This window comes from Neophocaena asiaeorientalis, unplaced genomic scaffold (assembly GCF_003031525.2).
Source record: "Neophocaena asiaeorientalis asiaeorientalis breed wild unplaced genomic scaffold, Neophocaena_asiaeorientalis_V1.1 scaffold177, whole genome shotgun sequence".
NCBI classification, from domain to species: Eukaryota; Metazoa; Chordata; class Mammalia; order Artiodactyla; family Phocoenidae; genus Neophocaena; species Neophocaena asiaeorientalis.
This window is the reverse complement of record NW_020172779.1, coordinates 1935667-1942497: the sequence shown is the minus strand read 5'-3', so window position 1 is coordinate 1942497 and position 6831 is coordinate 1935667.

Sequence of the window (6831 nt, the reverse complement as noted above, 5' to 3'; positions counted from 1 at the left end):
GCTCTATTTTTAGTTTTTTAAGGAACCTTCATGCTGTTCTTCATAATGGTTGTACCAATTTACGTTCCCACCAGCAGTGCAAGAGGGTTCCCTTTTCTCCACAACGCCTCCAGCATTTATTGTTTGTAGATTTTTTGATGATGGCCATTCTGACTGGTGTGAGGTGATACCTCATTGTAGTTTTGGTTTGCATTGTCAGAAAGTCTTACATGGAACATTTATTTCATAGGGAATATAGAAAAACAGAAACAACAATTGGTTAACAAGTACAGAAATGCATTTCTTATGGTGGCAGCGAGTAACATTTTAATGTTATAAAAGTGGATAGCAAATAGCTAATATGACCCCTTCCCATGGTCCAACTTGGTTCAGAGATAGAAATGAGAATATCAAAGTCTTTAGGTAGGTACAATTTCCCTCTAACTTTGCGATTGGAAACCAGGGCTCTTGGGTCAAATCCACCCTACCACCTGTTTTTGTAAGCGAAGTTTTGTGGGAACACAGCCACGCCCATTTGTCTACATATTGTCTATGGCTGCTTTCTTGCTACCAAGGGCAGATTTGAGTACTTGTGATAAGGACCACATGGGCCGCCAAGCTGAAAATATTTACTTTCTGGCCCTTTCCAGAAAAAGTTTGCCATCCCCTGCTCTAAATGATCATTCCTTAAATTATGAACTTTATATTTGCCCTAGGAATATTTTAAAATCCCCGCTCACCTATTTTTCAGCATCTGAGAGTATAAGCCAAATGTGTAATTGGGCACGATGGCTGAGGTGAGGCACTTGGCCAAAATGATTCGTTAATGTCTTTATTCAGGAAGAGAATGTGCTCTCCCTGTGTATACTCTTCCTACCCAGGGATTTCATCACTCAAAGAAAAAACCACCTGCATTCTAAATTAGGGAGATTCTCTGTTTGTCTCAGCAATATACTTGTTCCTTTTGCTCCGCCCGAGGTTCAGCCTCTTACCATCCACCCACCTCTTGGTCAGCTAGCCTTGGCGGTGCTTCCTGGACTCTCAGTAAGCAGTTCGTGGGAACCTTGAGATGGCATCTTTCTCCCCATCTGGACTCAAGTCCTGGTCAGCCCCGTGATTTTTGCAGCTTCTTTTCCCAGTAGACCTAGTGCTGAATTCCTCTCAGCTCCATGATGCTAAGTCATCTTTGTCAAAAGATTTTTGTTTTCTGAAGGACTGGTTAACTAAACGGTCATGGGTCATGACTCCAAACTGGCAATATATTCCAGTGGAAAAAAGCACAGAATTTAGAGCCAGCCGTCCTGTTTTTGAGTTCCTAACCTTGATACTTACCAGATGAATGACCTTGGGCAGGTTGCTTTAACTCTGAGACTCACTCTTCTCATCTGCAAAATGAGGATACTAATAATGCTCCCCACACCTGTGAGGATTACTGTGAGAAACGAATGAGATATGGGAGAATAACCTGTAAACTACAGAGTAAAGCACACATACTCATTATTACTACCCGTTTGCAAAAGTTCCTCCAATGGTTTTTCCTAATCTCCAAAGGCTTTTCATTTGTATTCAGGAACCAGCCCGTTAATTTTCCTTTGCAGCCTCCTTGCCAAAGGGTCTCGCCATTGTGTTGGCATCTGTCTTCTCTGGAAAGGAATGTGCTGCTCCTCCAGGCACAGCTCCCCTCTACCGATCACTGTTCTAGAACCTAAAAATCTCAAAGCTGAGCTGTGTGGTCTTTGACAGTTTGAGAGTAGAGGTCAGCGAAAGAATGTTCCTTTTGCCTCTCCCTACTTCTGTGTTATCTCCTGGCCCCAGACCCCAAAGCCGTCCTGACTGTGCTCAGCATCTCACATACTCTTCAGTGAACACCACTCTTTAATTTCTTGCCTGACTCCTCTCTCTGTCTGAGCTCAGAACAAGGATAGAGGCAAAAGTGGGAATGGGGATGCAAGAATCCCCAAACAAACACTGTTCATTATCCTCATTGTTCCCATCTCTTTTCTTAGAACCCCAAAACAAATTCCTCTCTTCATGAGGCTCTCTTTCCCCACCCCTTTATCTCACCTCTTTTCTATATCCTCCCACCATCTAGGAGGAATAATTGCCATTGGATTCATCCCATTTCAGGATGTGGGTAGGGTCACTTGCGAGTGGGTAGCATCACTCTTTGTTAAAAGATATCATCATATGTGATAACCTTAATTCTTTATTTTCCTTCCTTGTATATATATCTTTTCAAGCATATGCACTGTTTTTTCTTCCATCTCCAGTATCATGGAACCAGCCCAAGAGTGGTCAGACTGCAAGATTTGGATTAAGCTCAGGGGAGGTAGAGACCCTGATTGGCTGCTAGAGCAAGCTTATCTGTCTCTACCTAGCCTTACTAAAACTCTGCATTGGATGTTGGACTAAACATAAAATTAGATAAAAAACAAAACAAAACAAATGAAACTCATTTGCTCTTATTTATTGCTTTTTCTGTGAGTATTTCCCCCAGGGCTCTCATAAAGGAGGGGTAACTCAGATGTCTATACCATCAATAGTCCACACAGTTTATATCTGTGAACTCGTAAATAAATTCCTAAAATGGTCACTGGATCACTGTTTTCTGCAAATGGCTAGTCTTTGCATCCTGGGCTAATAAGCTCAAGTGGGATACCGTGTTACAAACTGTAATCTAAATTTTCTTCAGTTTGGCACTGACTGTTTTCTACAGAAAGGAAAAATAAGAATTACCAAAAAAAAAACCACCCAAACCAAAAAACCTGACCATTATATCTTTGCCAGATAAAACATAATTTGCTTTATTTTTCCCCTTTGCACCATTAAGAGATTTATTGTCTCCTATTTATTTTCAGCACTTTTCTTCATTTCTGGGAAGTCTGACCTGCCTAAATCATTATTGCATCTGAACAGAGTTTTGCAGACAGATTTCCAGTAATGGGCTCAAATAATGGACTCTGTTTGGTGTTTCAATGGCCCTTTAATGGCACAGAGAAGGGCAGTGCTTCTTACATGTTGCCTGAGAAGCAAACATGAAAGCCCGCCTGTCACTAGGGGGCCTAGTGACATAATCCGAAACAGCCCACACCAAAATTTAAAAAGTCTTTATAGTCACATACTGTGGAAAATGTGCATTCTACATCACAATATATTTGTGTTTCCTTATATATAAACATGTCTAAGTGTTTTAACTGACATTTCAGGCATGTGTACCTTTTTTATCCTGGCACAGTTGCACTGGTTACTGCTTATTCTCACCCACAGTCTGAAATACATATGATTTAGATGCAGGGAAACTGGATTTGAATTGAGTCTCATCTGTAAAATGGGCTGTAGTGATGATTGAATTTACAACTTGGGGATACCTTTTTGGTGAGGAATTGTTCAATGTTGAGAGGGAAGGACTGACTAGAACCAATGGGGAAGTCTGAATCTGAGACTGTTTTGATGATTAAGTGCAGGCTTTTTCATGATATTTAACTGCTCTCATTTTGCAATAGTTCCACTCTATCATATTAGTTCCTTGGGGATGTTTTATAGAGTTTTTCCTCATAGGAGTGCCAATGTTAGGAACAATAATTCTCATAGGAAACTTTTGAGACAGCTGCCAGCCCCAGGCTCCCAGATTCACCCCTGGTGAACCTAACTTCAACAAATACTTATCAAGGAATGTTTCTGTGTCTTTCACTTGCTGGGTATGCTGGGGCGTATGGAAAAATTGTGAGCTATGGTCCACACTTTCAAAGACTTGAAATCTTATTAGAGGAAACCCACAAGGCTGTTCTAAGAATTCATCAATAATAATATAGGAATATGTAAGAATATAATACGTAAGAATAATACACACTTATCAAGGGCCTACTGAACAATACACTTGGCATGTTTCTTCTAATTCTCAAAATAACACTGAAAGATAAAAACTATTATTTCTGTTTTGCTGATATGGAAATCAAGGCTGTAGCTCAAGACTGTATAATCAAATGCCGAAAAGGAAAAGTAGATTCAATAGTGTCATGTATCAGCCACCATATCCTACTACCCTGAGTTATTCTGTGTAAATGGATTTTTCCCACACTGATTCTTTTTAGGTCAAGTGGAGGTAAAAGTGATAACCTCTTTGCTTCCAGAAGCAAAGCTGATATGAGATTTATTTAGTCCTTGCTGCATTGGGCAAAGGGGCTCAGTACTGTAAAAAAAATAAGCCTAAATTTCAGCACCATGGCTTAGATTCTTCTCTCCCTCCTTCTCACTTCTATCATTGTGCCTGACACAACCAGCCAGGCAGAAACTTAGCACTCACTAGTATCCATGTGCTATTTCACCTTCCCCAGTCGATGGAATGACTGAGGTGGTTAAGGATCTGAGTGCCTTTCTCATTGTCTCTTCTTCCACTGTGTCAGCAAGATGGTACCAGAATGACCCTGGAAACACAAGGGGCAGAGCCACAATATGGAAGACACCTGGGTCTCTGAGTCACTGCTGGGAGGAGAGCTTCCAGGAGAGCCATCCCAATAGGGACATCCACATGGGACTTTGTATGAGCAACAAATAAACTTTTATTATGTTAGGCCACTGAGATTTTAGGTTGTTTGTTACAGCAGGTACCCTGTCTGACCAATCAGCAGGTGCTGAATAATACTTGCTATCCATGTGCTTCATATTAAAATTGCTTGGGAAATTTACAAAAAACCTCATGCCCAGGTTACAGACCAATTTAATCAGAATCTCTGGTGGGGGGGTATCCAGGCATCAATCTTTTTTTTTTTAACTTCCTAGGTGATTCCACTGTATATTCGAGTTTGAGAACCAGTGTGTTGTATCGGTGGTATTCTAAAAACTGTGGTCTGTGGATTTTGTTAGAAATGCAAATTCTTACATCTCCCTATCTGTGGAATTGGATTCTCTTGGAATTTGTGTTTTAGCAAGCTCTCTGGGAGATTCTTCGGTATATTAAAGTTAAGAAGCACCATTCTAGAACACTCTGCTCTAGTGATTCTCAAAGTATGGTTCTCTGGCTATAATCAGAGTCACCTGGAATACTTCCTAAAGGCAGGTTTCTGGACCCAGGCCCAGGCCTACTAAATCAGAATCTCATGATGGAAGTGCCTAGATGGCTATATCCCTCAAGATTTTTCTAGATAATTTTTGGCTCACCAGATTCACGCTTTTCAGTTACCAACACTGTTGCCCTTTCCCTAGAATCAAGGAGTTTCCCATCATTCCTCGTCACCAACCACCAAGTCCCTCTGAGTTCTGTCCATCCCCAGATGGGAAGAATGGCTACTTAACCTTACATGTAGTTTCCTGCTGTAGTTAGTTGTTTTAGATAGAGAACTCCTCCAGTGCTTTCGAGTGTTTGTTTACAGACGATTAATTATTAAACATGGACGTTCTGAAGCAGAGAAACTTTCAACTTAAATGATGAGAAATGATGCTGGTTGAAGAGAGACAGACTTGAAAATGAGGACTTCCTAAAACATGATTCCACTGATAGAGCTCTGATTTCTACTAATCTTTTCAAGGAACCATATCTACTGCATGAGGAAAGCTGCCTATGGGACTAATTTAGATGATAAATGGAAAGAATTTAAATGAGAAATGGAAAAGGCATATGCAGAAGCAAGAAGATGATTGGAAAAAGACTGTAAGTTATGTCAGTTCATTGGGCAGGGCCCGGTTTGGGAGTGTACTTTAATCATGGCGAAAGTCCCTGCAAGTTTATAAAGACAGATTCTATAAAAGGCCTTTTTGATCAGAGAGAATCAAAATCTCATTCTTTCCCCATTTCTTTTTTCTCTCTCTTGCTCTCTCATTACTTGAAGTTAAGTTTACGCTGGATTTTGGGAGGGCATGTTGGTAATTTATATGGCAGACAGAAGAAGTGGGTTCTAAAAGCTGCACATATGGCGGTCTTGGTGCCTGCCATTGTGGCCCCAATTTTGTGCTGCCCTTATTCCTTACTTTGTGTCTTTCACAGGAGCTTGTATAATAACAAGTTTGAGTTGGAGAGCTGGAGGTGCAAGGTGTGAACAGGGAGGTGTCTGGTCTGGCCTTAAGGAAGGTTGCTGTTGAAAGAAATATATGTATGCTCAGGAGGAAGGACTCTGTGCCGTGTGTTGAGCAGGAGGGGAGCCTGGGCTGAGCAGGGAGACGAGCAGATTCACTCTTCATTGCTCTGTGAACTGTGGGGAACACAGCGCCAGCTCACTGCTCCCATCAGAACTCTCCCATTGTACCCCTTTGCACATGGGAATGGCGGGGTGAGGATGGAGGAGTCCTCTATATATTAGGAATGGCCTGGGTGCACCCAGACAAAATTGGATGGAGTAGAAGAAAGCATGTTTCATGTGTGGTGGGACAGATCCTCAGGGCCCAGTCTCACCTGCAGGTATTGAAGGAAGTCTTAATCTGCCACACAGAACACACGGCACCATGAGTAGGGGGACATCAACGGGTTAAAATCCTGCATGCACTTGTCCCCAGGGCTTTAAGTTCTAGGAGACGACCCCAAATCTCAGAAAGTGACTGAAACACAGCAATCTGCAATCCTCAGGTAGTTAAGTAAAGAAGGCCCCAGTCATTCTGTTAGAATTTAGAATTTCTAGTCCCTGGGAGGAGACATGAGAAGAAGGCAATGTAGCATGGTAGCTGGAAGCTTGGAATTGGGGTCAGGGGGGTCTTAAATTTGTACCCCGTTCTATCATTTTATCAACTATGTGGCCTTGAGCAAATTACTTGATCTGTTGGAGCCTCTGTTTCCTGCTTCCTGAAATAGTTACGATATACACATGCATATATACCTTATAAGGGGTCATGAAAAATAAACAAGACAGTGTCTCTAGAAGACTC